The sequence below is a fragment of the Pogona vitticeps genome, chromosome 3 (assembly GCF_051106095.1).
Source record: "Pogona vitticeps strain Pit_001003342236 chromosome 3, PviZW2.1, whole genome shotgun sequence".
Taxonomy (NCBI): domain Eukaryota; kingdom Metazoa; phylum Chordata; class Lepidosauria; order Squamata; family Agamidae; genus Pogona; species Pogona vitticeps.
The window spans coordinates 62,445,830-62,462,103 of record NC_135785.1 but is presented as its reverse complement, the minus strand read 5'-3'; the positions used below and the strand labels follow the sequence as shown (position 1 = coordinate 62,462,103).

At 39.1% G+C, this 16,274-nt stretch overlaps 1 long non-coding RNA gene across 1 annotated transcript; it reads left to right on the top strand.

Moving 5' to 3' along the window:
- The first annotated feature begins 3,334 nt into the window (after positions 1-3,334).
- LOC144587911 (uncharacterized) lies at positions 3,335-12,143 on the top strand. The gene is made up of 3 exons (XR_013543156.1): positions 3,335-3,408; positions 9,189-9,272; positions 12,066-12,143. It is a non-coding gene; the product is annotated as an uncharacterized LOC144587911 (long non-coding RNA).
- Positions 12,144-16,274: the final 4,131 nt, after the last annotated feature.

Below are 16,274 nucleotides of genomic sequence, written 5' to 3'. Positions count from 1 at the left end.
AACTTTTTAACGTGGCCAAAGGACAAAAGTAGCGACGGAACGGAGAGGGGGTTGAGAGAAAAAGTCACACATGGAATAAATTCAATGGGAATTAGTAAACGGCCTAATAGAAATTATACCCAAAAGCGAAAGACGAGCTGTACTCAACTCAAGCTTTTTCCAAGATGCATAACTTGCTGCTCTAACTAAGCGCCACTGGAGCATCCAGAGTTTCCGAAACAAAGCCCATCTGTCATGCAATATTTAGGGAGTTTAGAGAGAAGGAAATACTAAACTGTATGCTCTGTGAAAGAATAATAATAATAACAATAATAGTACAGAGATTGACACGGCTCATGCACATTTTGTGTGTGTGTGTGCTCATAGAAATTTGCATACTAAAGGAAAGATGCAGGGAAAATAGGGCTTTTTAGAAAAATCACAGCAACTTACAGTCAGGAAAGCAGAATTAGAGAGAGAAGGGACATGAAAAGAAATAAAACAAATGTGTACATTTAATCAGACAGGATTGCATAGGACACAAAGAACAGGGCTAATTACTCTCAGCAGGTAGGAACTAACCTTCAGACTTCATAAATAAGTAAGTCTGTGAACAATGTCTAAGTGTGAGGATGGAGACAGAAAGGGATTATTCCAAGACACCGAGGAAAAAGCCCACAAAGAATGAAATACTTCTCTGTTAAATCGATGTACAAATGGATTCAACAGTTTCTTTTTCTTACTGACTTTTGACTAACTTGCTTTCAGCTATCTTGAAAAATGAGCTATAGTTTGGATACATACTATCTAGTTGTGCCTGATAATTGTATTGAAACTGAAATGTATTAAATAGCTTTTTCTGTCATTAATGTTTTTAAAAAAAAAAACCCAGGGGTGTTTCAAACATTGAATATTTCATTGTGTCTATGGAACCATGTATTCCCAGGTAGGAAAAGGAGGATGAAGGTATTTATTTACAAAAGATGTGTAACTTACTTTTCAATCAGAATGCTCAGAGCAGAACAGGGAACTGGAATGCAGCATAAATTTATAAAACACAGCAATGAAAATAACACAGAGAAAGCCAAAATCCATGTGGTCAGGCACAAATTATAAAACAAATGAGCATTAACTATTACAAGCCTGTTTATAGACCATCCTCTTTAAACCATCTTCTCTCTCAATCCTTACCAGGAAGTCCCACTGATACAAAAATGGGGTTTACGTCTAACTAGATGTGCATAGGTGTTGTGTACACCTAAGCAACTCAGTCGCCATGTTACACTTGAGTTACCTATATGCACCATAGGGTTCCAAAGGTCACAGACCACTACTGGAAAAAAAAGTAGATGCTAAATCTTAGGAACTAATACTAAGAACTGGAATAGCCCACATACTAATAAACGTTGACTGCCAGAAGATTTTTCATGTGTAGAATTACATATATGCTTTTTTAAATATTTAAGAACTAAAACATATAGGCATTTTAAAAATAGACACTAGTGCCTTGAATTTAGCCCAGGAATAAACTGGAAGTCATATAAAACAAATATTACATGCTCCCAGAGTCTAGCGCTGTAAATCAGTCTGGTTGTGCTACAATGTTCCACTTTAAATACAATATCTCAATAGTTTGCAAGAGCAGCACCACATAAGCACATTACATGAATATGCTGGGAGTTTACTGAGCCACGTGCTACAGTATTCAAGTGCCTCTTTTCCATGAATGATCAGGCTTGACTTTGGCATCCAAGAGGAAGCCTGGATTTAAGAAAAAATGCAGGCATTTAGGGTGTGTAAGAGTTCCAGAAATCTTGTTGTGTAGTTATGCAAATGGTATAACTTTGGAATTAATTTGCCATTACTTAAGAAAACTCCATAAGCATGGTGAGTGTACTGTCACTCAGTATACAACATCTGCGGAGGTTTCTGAGCTTACAGAAATTCACTTCTAAAAGTTACGCTCTTTGTGTAGCTGCCCAACAAGATTTCAGCCAACATATGATTTTTTAAAAAAAAACTAGATGTATCTTTTATTCTACTGAGTCTAAAACAGAATCATTTTTGTTGCACTTTTCTTGTAGAAAGACAGGGTGATGCTAGACCGTACACCACATAAAACATTTCTTGCATCCTACAACACATTACACCTAAACACGATTGCCCCAAATCAGAGCTGGTGGATACACAGCCTTACTTAAGTGGGTATCACCATGTCTCCAACAAGTGGGAAGGGTTTATTCACAGAGCTCCTCATGGAGTCCATAATACTGGTGCGAGAGCCTCTTGTACTATCTGCCAGATCTACATCTTGCCCACTTCAAATATTGTCAGTAGAGCATAGCAGTGCTCTAAGCAAAAGTGAGAAGCACACTGCACTGCCAACATAACATGGAAATACATGTCCAATCCATTACATCTCTATAGCCAAGTTGTAGCAGAAGGAGAGAAGGGAAGCAGAGTAACTCTGCTGAGACACCAGCTCCATTCACCTCTGTTCTCTAGTTTTTGACACGAATCTTCCAATATTAGTGTCTGGATTTGCTTGTTTCCCTCTTACCTCTCCTTTTCATGTTTTTACACTGCAAGCTTAAGAGCGGGAACTTCTTTATATTTTTATTGATCCCAATACTTTTCAGTTGAAGAGTAAGTAAACATGTTTAAGCAAATACATAAAACCACTGCCAGAGCACTCTGGGTTGGGCAGACTAAGTTAGTCATGCTTTATCTTACTGAATTTTTTAGTCATGACTTTGTCGTTTTACTTGGTTTAGTGGCAGGATTGGCCCTATTCTACAGACATACTTTAACTGCAGGATTGATTGATTGATTTAAAATATTTTTACTTATTTAAAGTATTGTGGGATAAATGTGATTATTTGTAAACACTAATTAGAAATATCCATACAGACATCATCTTTCAACATGTAGGTTCTCGTTGGCAACAGGTTGATAGAACAAATCAAATATTTAGCATTTTATAAAGCAGTAAATTTGATAATTTCACAACTCTTATCCTAACCACATTTTACTTGCCAGTAAATCCCCTCTATTTTAGTGTGACTTACTTCCAAATAAATGCAGTTATGATTACAGAACTTCTTTTATATGAGGAAACAAGAACTTACCAGAGATCAGAAACACCTGTTTGCACTAGGGTTCTCAGGTTGTATTGTAGACAAAAAACAAATGCATAACTTGCTATAACCAAAGTAATATAATATTCAAGGGAAAATGCGGGCTAATCCATTATGCCAGCGATGTGATTTATGGTTCAACACCAAATTTTAACCAACAGCTGCTGTATCAAAAACAAGTCCTTGGAGCCTTAGCTTCTTCAAGTACTTCTTGTGAAGGCTGGATTGTGAGCTTCTAAAACTGATGCAAGGCTTCTGGTTTGGACCACCAAGGCACCAAGCAGTTGCTGAGGTGAGATGATCATTGTACTCCTATGCATTCCAGTAGGACTTTGGCCAAACTCTGAGCCATGTTAGGGCTATTTCAAGCAATCTACAGGTGGCCTTGACTGAAATGGGCCACCTTGCTTTGGTTTTTTGAATGGACCTTGAAACACTCCAGAAAAACAATCAGAAGTTAAAGGTTTAAATCTTTCCCTCCTCTGTATCTGTGTGTGTGCACTTGCACAAGTGCAGAGAGAGAGAGAGAGACTCCCCCCCCCCGACACACACACTTATAGACCCATAGGAAAGTAAGAAAAGGGAAAGAGAAACTAAAGAGGCCAACAGAAAAGTTTCATAACACCTTACAGTGAAGAGGTCCGGATGGTGTGAGATGACTGAGGCAGGGGAGGTGGGACATGGGCTTTGCTATCTGACAGCATCAACCTCCAATGTAGGAAAGGGATCTTTCCACTAGTCTCCAGTTACAGAGCGTGTGGAGGTAATTCCTCTGTGAACTCACTTGGGTTTTATATTGGCTGTATCTGCTCATTTCCGTTAAGTGCTAGTTGAGACAGAGTAGGTCCTGCATTGGTTTCTTTAGACTTAGTTACTCTTTGACTTACTTTAGGACTAAGTGTGTATACGACGGCACTAGGTGCTTGTATTTGTGTGTTGGCTTTGAGTAATTAACATTTAGCATGGTAGGGACTCTCTCTCTTCCTCCCCCTAACCTTTTCATTCCTTACGGGGTTTTGTTTGTTCCTTTCTGTTTGCCTCTTGGAATCTACCTTGACTGGGTTGGGGTTTTCTTCCTGGCGTTAGACAAAGCAAACTGGCTGTTGCTGCCACTAGGCTGTATAGGCATTATCCATTGCAGCAGAATATTGCCTAAATCCCTTTAGCATTTTCTTCTGAGTTTCATGCTGTAATTAGTGTGGGCATTTACTTGACTTTTACTTTTTACTTAATCTTTTGTTTCATATTCTCCATCTTGATTAATATTAATATTGTCAATGTAAATTCTTGTTTTAATTGTTTTTATGAATAATTTATTGTGAGCCGCCCTGAGTAGACATATGTCTAGAAGGGCAGGGGGAAAAAATCAAATAAATAAACAAACAAACAAACAAACAAATACATTTTGAAGGTATGTGACACGAAAGTCTGAAAAGTGTTGTGCCTATGATTTGGTGCTGTGAATATTTTCTCTGTTGTCTATGATCTTGCCAGTTGCCACCTTGGGTCCTTTTAAGGAGAAAGCAGAGTAAAAATAATTTACATAAAATATAATAAAGAAATGAATTTGTATGTGAACCTTCCACCCCCAAACTTACAGCAGTATTCCCACTTGAACAAACAGAAGTCACAAAGCTTCAGATGTCCACACTGGATTTCAGATTCAGAATCCAGATCATATCAGGTCAAGTCTGGATCACTCCAAACTCAATTGGCATCCAAACTCAAGAACTGCATCAATGTCCAGACTGAAATGTGGGACCTGTGCACAGTCCTGCTTTGCAGTAAAAAGTACCATCTCAACCAAGCACGCACAGCTTGATCCAAGGTCCCTGGACTCGAGAGCAAATGCCCCTAAATTCAGTTGGCGTAACTATGCCTAGGATTGAAGCCACAGTAGTAGCAGCTCCAAAGTAGAGATGGGTGATAGAGCAATAAAACCCAGTGAGTTTTCCATTTACTCACAGTTCCGAATAGAACTGAATCTGAATCAAAAGCAACATATTGTAGAAAAATAATGACTGGTTACATGAACGGAGGTTAACTGAGTTGTTGCTTCATACTGACTAATCACATGACTGATTAACTCGATTCCTATGTGCCCCTTGCTGCATGCTGTCCTTCTGTGTGTGCTCTCCTTCTCTCCCTTGCCTCTGGTGAGTGGGTGGCTGGATAGCTCGGGCAGGGGATCGGGATGGGGAGGAGCCAGAGTTGAGACCTAGCCACAGCCCCTACAGGCCAGGCTGGCTGCAGCAGGTTGAGAGGCGGAGGCAAACCCAGACGGAAGGGAGAGGAGTAGAAATGGTGGTGGTGGTGGTGGTGGTGGAGGAAAAGGCCACCTCCATTGGAGTGGCTTCACACTCTCCTCACCTCAGCCACATGCTGTCATTGCTCTCTTAGGCAAATCATGTCAGCAACAGTGCCAGGGTACATGCCCTCCAGGTCCTGCAAAAAGTAATGTAACAGGGAAAACTGGATTCCTTTGAAATCACCTGGAGTATTGCCATTGACCTCAGGATAACTGGGATTTTTGACAGAATTCTTTATGCACTTAAATTGCCTACTAATTTGCTTTGAGTCTCCTATCATACCTGATGGGTTTGTGTGTGTTTTTTCTTTCCAGAACTAGTTGGTAATATATGCAGAAGCTATAGATCTTTGTTTATGTCAAAAGCACCACAGTAAAATCAATAAATATAGCAGATAATTTTTGCAGTTGGGACAGCTAACATCAAGTCTTCCACAGCATATGCTGAGGAGCATAAAGGACACCGACAAAGGCCTGAAGTTGCCTGTTTTTCTCTTCATACAAATTGAGAATGCCCTAATGTGTTCACATTTTTGGGGAGGCGCCTTCTGGGTCCCCCAAGCTGTAGAAAAGAAGTCTTAAGCTAAAACTGTAGCTTGTTCTAAGCTGTTTTGCAAACCTACAGGAAGGAATTAAGATCTTATGTGGATATAAATCACATTTTCTGTCAGCAAAACCCAGGGTTTTCTACATTTTGGAGTGCGCTGGATTGGGCTAAATAGGGTCACTTAGGAGGTTTGGTATGCCATTCAGTGTGATCCTCATATTCAAATGGCATATAGAATACAAATGACTCTATCAATGTCAATTTGCAAATATGTAAAGTGGCTTAAGAAAAATACTATTTCACATATTTGCACTTCACATTAAACACTTCCTTGGTTCCATGGAAGGGGCAAGAAAGTGAAACTGTTTTAAGTGTATTGGGCAGCATAGTTCTAAGTGAAGCACTGTATCACTTAAAAAATAAAAATTGAATGAGAAACCAAATGAGGAATGTTTTTTGTTTAACTCAACTCACTACTGGAAGAGAAAAACAAACAAAACTCCTCTCATTCCTATCCTGTCTTCTCCCACTTCTGGGAGGAAGCTTCCCATTTGGCTTTAATTGTTATAAATGATGCAGTGCATATACACTGCCCTAATAGACTTTTTAAAAATTTACTTCCTCAGCCCCTCCAATGAGCTGAGGAAGTGTTTAATTTGCCTGTATCCTGAAGTGGTTCTCTTTTTTAACCACTGACTGACATTTGTAATTGACAAGACAGTTCATTTTCAGTTCCTTTCCAGTGATTGCACACACTGGAAACAAACCAAAACATAGCGATCCCATTTGCACCAAACAGTAGAAGCTCCCAAAAGGGGCCAGAAAGGTTCAGGCAGGACTGCTTTGGGGGAGAGCTGGTTCGTTCCAGCAAAGACATAACCTGATTGCCATTTTTAGAAGTAAACCGGCCTGTCCCTCCAACAGACCAAATAGTAGGCTAAACGCCTATGTAGTCAGCTTCCCACTTTCACATAAATGAGCGAAGGGTCACACATTTACTGAAATTACCTAGTACTGTACATTGTTCAGTCTTTCAATTAAATACTCTTTGAAGTCACTCAGATTTCAAAAGACAATTATTCCTAAGTTTTTTGAGCACATGCTGGCAAATTATGTCTCCTTCTGATGTTGGACTCTGACTCCCAGCACCTGCAACATTAGCTACAGTAGCTGTGGATGATGGGAGCCGCACCGCCATGACATCTGTCTCAAGCTGCTCACTCCTGATTTTAAGTAGTCACTACATTTATTGCACTGAGGACACAATAATAATAATTTAAGAAGCAGACTTCCAATTCTATCACATACCAAACACTGGTATTTCAACAGTTTAAAAGGTTGCTCCCTATAATTAATGACATCATATTTTGAATTAATCTGCTTCTAGACTTGGCTTTGAATTGTTTTTGTCTTAGGCTAGATCAATGCATTTCAGAGTCTTGGAAATTGATGCACAAGTTGTAGCAAGACTTCTTTTTGTTTGCATTTTCTTTTATAAGGTACGTTTCTGTAAGAACATTATTTAAAAGGAATTTTCCATATTAAAAACACTTAGTTGTATTGCTTAGCTTCTCATAAGCTAAGCTTTCCTTCACTAATCACACCCATTTAGGACTAACTAAATTTTTTGTACCTAAGTTCTGTAATACCTCTAGGTTTTGAAAGCTGTTTTTACCAGACAGCAAAAGCATTAATATCCAGAAAGAAATGGACTGTGATCAGTATGTAATTTTATGTGATGATTAGGTGATACTGATCCTTATACACGTATGTAACAAGAAATATGATTCTGAAAAACCAAGCCATCCATAAATTTACCATTTTTATTGACAGCATGTCTTTTAACCCTAACAGCATTGGCAGTCGCCCAATAAATGAAACATTTACTGCATAACTTGCCTTATTTTCAAGTGCCGTGTGATTCCTTTCTAGCTGTCTCTAGAAGATGTTTTTAGCCTAATTTGCTCCCTAGAAATTTCACTCACTAGAGTTCTACATCTGTGACGTTTCATTGCCCGAAGCCAAGTCTGAATAAGAACTTTCTTAAGATATACTTATCCTAATGCTAGTCTACAAGCATTCGGCTGTTTTAGTTTGATTTATTTGTACAGTACTAGTGGACGGTTTGCATGCATTCTGACAGGTTTCACAGGACTGGTCTAAGACTTTGGGACGTACATGTGTGTGTGTATCTATTTTCCCATGTATATTTTATTGTCATGTTCCCTGCCAATAGAAATAGCGCCCAAAGCACCACAACAAAACAATTTTTAGAAATGATTAAACACAAAAGCACACATCTAAAAGCATACATTGAAGGCCCAGAAGCAGCCAACACAGTAATATTATAACACAGCCAGGTAAAAATCCCAACAGATAAAAAAATATAAAGAGCCACTTTTATCAGCAAAGAGAGAATGCTTAACCTGACAGAAAACTAGCAAAGATGAGCCAAGCTGTGCCTCATTTGGCCAAGTATTCTGGTTAATTTAAAACAGAAATGGTGGCTTCTGATCCATTCCTTGCAGCTATTCCAGAGGAGGAGAAAGGAGGGGAGAGAAGAGAAGGGCAGGCTAATGTGCATAATGCTAAACTTGCAGTTGTGTTAACATCTGAACCAAGCCAGCATATGAGTAGGTCTCAGAGATTTCCTTTTGCTAGATGGTGGGTGTGATGCAGCAAATGTTAGTGTCAAGTCAGTCAAAGGAATGTTGCATGTTTCAATGTGTCAGGTATGATGAATTATTATTAATGTGTGTCCTGTGTATTCTAAGAATAGGGCACGTGGCCACACCTAAAAAGGGATTATGTAATCTTTGTGCTAGTTACACCATCTGGTTTTTAGAAGGTAATATACTGATACACTACACACAGAGACACACACACATACATACACATACTGTATTCTGACAGAGGGGGCAATATTACAAACTTTTCCTAGAATCTTGTTCACTTACAAGTTATTTGTGACCTAAGCAGGCTTATTCAGAATCCAGTTAAGACTCAGTAAAATCAGTGGAACCTGTTGTTTAATATATTTAGGACTGTGGGTTAGGAATGAAACCTATGCAAGTCTACTCAGAAGTAAGTCACACTGAATTCAACGGAACTTCTTCCCTGGCCCATGAATATAGGCTTACAAATTCTTTCTTACACTGAAATAAATCAAACAAGTTAATAATTGCTACTATAAAATTGGTCTCACTGTTTTCTGTAGGACTCATCAGACATGACTAGCTTTATCTGGATGGAGGCCTAAATATTTAAGGTTTGATCATTCCCATTGTCATGGAATTTCCAGGTGGGTGGCCAAATTACTCATTGGCAGCAAAGTGAACAAAGAGTACACCTTAAAGACTGATGCACCTTATTTGCAGCCTGCTCAGATCTGTTGATCTGCAGTGTATATGCCAAATAAATGTGTTCATTTTTAAAGTATCTTGAAACATTTTTTTATTTCACTGTCATGGAAGTATTTTATTAATTTCAAAGTATTAAGTTATTTCCCTTATAAACCCCTTAAACTTTATTGTCATTGAAAGTGTAGTTATAACTTCATGTATTATCGATTGCTTTGTGGATTGGGCACTCATGAACACGAATCAGCTAACGTATTTGTGATACAGAATTCTGCTATAGCAACTGAAGCAATGTCTTGCTTATATAAAGCAGACTGTCACCAGTATCTTCAGATACATGATTCTCTTTGCAGCTGGGAAATGAAGCTTCTGCATACCAAAAAGAAGTGGCAAGGGAGAGGTTTTTCTGGTTTCTGCTGTTGTCTCAGACACATTCAGTTTGTGTGTAGCCTGAGGGCATAAGTAAGCAGAGGAGATAGAATGGACAGGCCTTCCTGTAATACAGTTAAGTGTCAATCTGCTATCCAAGTAATATGTACAGTAAGAACATCTAGAGTATTCCCAGAGAGAAAAAAATCAAACTTTTGAGAATTTCTATTATTTTATATTTATATCATAAGGGAACACAGAGGCCTGATACTGATCAGGAGCTCTGGATGCTTTTGTTAGACTACAGTATATAGGTAGACCGAACAGCAAGGAAAACAAGGATATGGGGCTGGAGGCAAGCAAAATCTTGCTGGACTCCAAATGGTGTTCATGAAAGGTCTGTGTAATTTGACCAGCTAATTGCAATTAATTGACAAGGTGCCTAAATGCATCTTGATTGGGCAGGAGAGTGCATGAGGAAGCACACAACTACTGTATGTCCTGGCAAATGATCAATAAGTCACAAGTGGCCACAAGAAGTTACAAAAATCTTGTGTAAACACTACTAGGATACTGACACCCATCTTTATAGATTTAATCCTGTACTTTAAGATTTCATATTTATCAACACTAGTGTATTTATGAATAAAAATAGTATGAAATCTTTGAGAAATTAACATATCACTGTTCACTGTTCATGCCATCACAGTTGCACTGCCTGGCCTTGGGAATATCACAGTCAAGAGGTATGCACCAGACAATTCTTAAAAAGCAGAGAATTATTTTACATGCCTCTACAGCTTGTGTTCTCTGATAAGATGGTGCTGCATATACAGACCTAGGAAGATGGAGATCTATCAAGCTGAAGTATTCAGAAGTGGTTTACTAGTCCCTTCTTCTGCAGACTAATGCAACTGTGTAGGTTGCCCAAGGCTACACAGGTTGAAGACACAGTGAAGAATTACGCTCCCAATCTCTGGCTGTATGTTCAGATCTCCAATTCACTGAGCTACCCAGCCAGCATTCAACATGAGCAAACCTGATATTACGATATCTTATAAAATCCTTGTACATGCATATGAGTAATCATTGCCACTACTTCTTGGCCCCATCTGTCCATCTGTGGAATTGGCATGCTTACAGCTCAGCCAGAATAACGTGGAGGTATTCATTTAATGAACATATATGCCCATGTGAGGTAGTAAACACCTTACTGCAGCAATTCACACAACTAGAGTACTGTATCTCTTAAAAGGGACACTGTGATCATGCAAACTGCAATACAAATTGCAATACAGAAAAATTAAAGTGGCATTGACTCTTTAAAATGTAGTAAGCAGTTCTGTAAGAATGTAAATACTCTTGCCATAGGTGTTACTTTCTTTTAAAAACATGGACACACGTTTTCCTTAGTTTTAATAGTCATGGTTTAAGTTAATTTAATATAAAATAAAATAAAAATAGCAAATATATTTAAAAAACAAGGAAGACATGAAAAACATAAGTAGCAAGCTTCTTAGCATGATTCAGTTTTGGGGATACCTATTGGGGGAAAATAGTTTTACTTTTAAAAAATCATAAATCAAAACCCTTTGCCCAAACTTCCTTAAATTTGGCACAGAATAGGAGCTGACTCTCTGCTAAAACTATGGAAATTTGATGCTGATCAGAAGCCCAGTTTAAAAGTTAAAAGGTTTTGGTTAGGCTGCCCCCATTTAGAGTTGCCTTATAGAATGCTGATTTGCTTTACCACCTTAAGATTATTGATGCACTCTAGTGCAGCAGCAATGTCACAGAAGACGCTATTGGTTGCTATAAGTGTACTGCATTATATTTCTCCATCTACCCTGTTTACCTGAAAATAAGACTTAACCTGAAAATAAGCCCTAGTATGATTTTTCAGGATGCTCGAAATATAAGCCCTACCCCAAAAATAAGCCCTAGTTAAGTGAAACCCCGCCCTCTACCATTGTGCAACATTGTGCAGCAACCAGAAGATGACATGACTGTAAAATAAAACATCCCCTGAAAATAAGCCCTAGTGCGTTTTTTGGAGCAAAAATTAATACAAGACCCTGTTTTATTTTTGGGGAAACATGGTACTCACAGAATATCCATTGTTTTCCATAAAGTACAATGACATTGTGGCACTCCAGGGACAAAGCACATGGAAGCAGAGAACGGTTCTCGCAGTGGAGCCAATTATAACATGAGAAGCTTGCATTCCCTAAATCTATCTAATTCTGTGGTCTTTAAAATATAAGCTTCACCCATTAGCCCACTGGTCTTCCCATAGCAAAGTGTTTCATGTTTTGAACAAAAGGACAGTTTATGATCCTTAAGCTACAATGTATTTCTTTTCTTAGCTCGTAAAACAAGGAGGAGACATGCATCAGAAGGAGATAACAATTTGACAATTGTGAGGTATAGTGACATTATGAGACACAAGCGCTTACAACCCATTACTGTGTGGATTTTTGTCAGTGAAATGTGTTGTTCAACACATGGCACAAAATGTGATGCTTCTGCAATCCAAGTAAAGTAAGGTAAGTGAGGTAACTCTGTGAATCTGTTTGCTGTCTCAGGTGTGCTGAGTAAGAGAAATGGAAATGGGGGGGGGGGGGAGGGGAACCAGGCTTGCATTATTCAATTATCCAATAATGAATGGTTGAAAAAAAATACTGGGCTCTTATAAAACATTCTATTTTGAACCTTAGATATGTTAATTAGAATATTGTAAGTACTATGCTTTAAGGGGGAGAGCACTGTCTAGACATATTACTAAATGTTAAATTAAAGGGTGGGGCCCCTTAAACTTTTACATAGTTTTCTTTTGCAAGTAAGCGTTATTAAATTGGAGTTTTATAGGTATGATGATTTCATTATTGCAATGCCACACACTAACACTATAATCTAATACCTCTCTACTCAGAAGTAAGTCCTCCTTAGTTTAATAGGGCTTACTCCAAATAAGTATACATTGGATTGAATGATGAGTAAGGGCAATGAATGGTAAAATTTGATTAAAATATAATCACCTAGGAGGAAGCTCTACTGAACTCAATGGAACTTACTTCTGAATATATATGAGTGAGCTGTCAAAAGTTATGAAGTTCAGAAGTTACTCCCATATGTATGCTATTGCAAACCTGAGGTTTTAAAATTTATATATATATAGGTTTGCTTAGGTATAAATAATCTACAATTCCAGTAAGCAGCCACTCAAGAGAAGTTCTGCTTTGTCACATGCACATGCCCACATGCTTTTAAATATTTCACTCAGAGGCATTGGAAAGAAGGTTGATGGCGATTATGGTGATTGTATAAGCATTTTGAGTGGCCAATAGAGATGAGCACAAACCACTGAGTTGCTGGGTTGGTGTTCAGCAACGCTTCCTAGCCCTGCCTCTTCTGGCAAGTGCCCACTCAGAAGCAACGTTCTGGCTTCTCCGCCCATCCTCCTCCAGGCACTGCCTCTGAGTGAGTGCCTGCCAGAGGACTAAGAAGCACCGAACACCTGTTTAGCCTCTAAATGAACTGGTTTGAGCCACCAAACCAGTTGTTTGTGCCCATCTTGAAGAGCCAGCAATGGAGGGCAATGCAGCCCCCACACAGAAAGGGACTAAACTGTCAATTCAATTTTACTTTAACATACTGTAATATTAGTGATAGCATAGCATTCTCCATCTCACCTGAGGTGGCAAAGTTGTTCTGGAGGGCAAGGGAAGTTATGTGGCATACATAGCTCAATTCTTGAACAAAAAAACAACAACAGAAGATTAAGGAGCAATTGATTTAGAACTACTTTATTTGCCTTCTTACAGCAACAGCTACTGGATGCAATTTGATCATTCTGCCTAATGGTGTGGCCAGATCCCCTGGAATGGTACCACTGAATATGGAACAGCATGAAACAGAATTGTCATACATGAAAAGCTATGTTGGTCCAGTTTCTGTTTGGATCCAGTAGGTTTTCTAATGTTATACTAGTCTTTCCCAAGTTGATATCTCCAGATATTCTGACATCAATTCCCATCATCTTCAGCTATCATGAACTATTATGGACCCAGAGAAGGTAGGGAAGGGCTATGCTGCTGAATGGGCACCTGCTGGAGGGAGTGATGCGCCAAACCACAGATCACCTGTTTGGCCAGGAAACAAACCGTACCAAACTGCCAAACCAGAGATCCATGCCCATCTCTAATCATGATAAATGAGATGGAAGTCCAAAGCATATTGAAGGCAGTAAGTTGAGGTATGCTGAATAAGTACAATGTGAAGAAGACAACATTAGACAATTGGACAGATGTTTCTACGCACCATTTCATGTACGTTGTACTGATCATTTAGGAGGGGTGGTCTTGGCAGCCTTTTCCAGTGAAGGTCTTAGACTAATTGTACCTGTGCTATTCCAACTCAAAACTGAGAGCTAATTTTGCACGATACATATGTTCAATTTGGAGAAGAAGCTACAGTTGTCACGGAGGCATCTTCATGTACATGTATAGCACCCGAATATATATAAATTAGAAAATATTGTACTGATGTAATTTAGCCCCAAGTGTAAACTTTCTGTCATTGCCTGTAAATTTGATAAAACTAAAAATAACTTGCTTGTCCTGCATAAAGGCAGAAACAATCTTATCGTGAGGCCTGAGGGCATGGGTGTGTGAATACATTTTGTGTGTGTATGTACTGTATGTGTGTTGACGGGGGAATGAGCAGGGGAGAAATAACCGGGTGTTCTCATATATCAGCAAAATACTGGAGATAGAAATCTCTGCTGTTGCTGAGCTTTTATGTTCCAGGCCTAAGAGACTTGAATATTATTAAGGGATCTGCCACAAAGAGCATCAATCTGGCATGTAGTTGAGCCAGATATCTCTTTGCCAGGAATGGGGAAGGGGAAGAAGAAAAAAATCTATCACAGCAGGCTTGCAGTCAAGGAATGGCAGACTTTGCTTTGATTCAAGAAAGTCTGGGCACAAACATCTTCCTGGACATGGATAACATCATGGACTTTGGGGAGCATATTAAGTCGCCCCCTGCCTAAAACTTGGTAGCAACCCTAGATGGGAAATAATCCAGTTTTGGGTTGATCTGCTAAGGGACCGAATGATGACTCTCCCTTTGCTTTTCAGCATCTGAGTAATATGATTACAAGGGTAGGTTTTGCTAAAATATTGAAAGAAAATGTATTATTAACTTCAAATAAAAACAGTACAGCACAAAAATGACTAGCATTTCTCAATAAAGTTATATTTCATCCTTCAAGAATACATTAAATTTCCATTCCCAGCTCTTTCATTTTTTCCTGTTTATTTGCAAAACCTACAACATGTTTTTATTTTTTGGCACAGCAGCTTCCAGGGCAGTTGTTAGAACATGATATAAAACAGAACTGAATAAGAATGGAGATAAACATAACGATAGGATTGTTCACATGAAGTATTTAGATTACATAGGACAATGACTGCAACTAATAAGAACCTGAGACAAAATGTGCAGTTACGTAAGCACGCAAAGCTGACTTATCCCACTCCAGGCCATTGGTGTACCTAACACTGCCTACTCAAGACAGCAGCTCTATAAAGCTTCGTATAGGATCTAGAAGGGTTGTTGTGGGTTTTTTGGGCTCTTTGGCCATGTTCTGAAGGTTGTTCTTCCTAACGTTTCACCAGTCTTTGTGGCCGGCATCTTCAGAGGACAGCACTCTGAAGATGCCAGCCACAGAGACTGGCGAAACGTCAGGAAGAACAACCTTCAGAACACAGCCAAAGAGCCCGAAAAACCCACAACGACCATTAGATCCCAGCCGTGAAAGCCTTCACTAATAGATCTAGAAGGGATTGAACCTGAGATTTGGTGGACCTAGAAATGCAGTACAGTGCAACCACAAAGAAAAATATTGGACATAGTTATATGTAATGTTTGTCTAGAAGGGCTATGAGGTGAAGGTGGGAGGAAACAGTGTGTCCTTTCAAGGCTTGGGTAATAACTGCTAAATAGCTCAGTGGTTTAGGTATCAGGCTGTGGAGGCAAAAGTTGGGAGTTTGATTCCCCACTGTGCCTTCTTCACAAGGACTTGATAATCCATAAGGTCCCTTCTAGCTCTGCAGTTCTAAGATGAGGAGGAGGAGGAGAGAAGGGTAATTTACATATACAGTATGTGAAGTATGTGCTACTAACTTCGGATGCATAGAAATGAACTACTGTCCACAAATACCTGTTAGACTTTAAAGTGTCAGAAGATTCGTTCTTGTTTTTGCTTCAACAGGCCAATGTGGTTACTCTCTTGGAAATTTCTCCATTAGGCAAGGAAGAGCAGCTTTTGTTTTCTTGATGGGGAGATGGAATCCAAACTGGTAAAGTTGCACTAGTGGCTCATTGGACATTCTTAAGAGGTTTATTGGTGCTGAATTTTAAATAAGTTGTGTGATAAAATGTTGGCCACTACTACTTGGATGGCCTGGAGGTAGGCTGAAGAGGATACAATCAGTACAGGCAGTGGAAGGTGGGCAGGGGATCAGTTGGTGAGCTGGAAACTCAATTATGAAGAAATTGAGTTGGCCTGA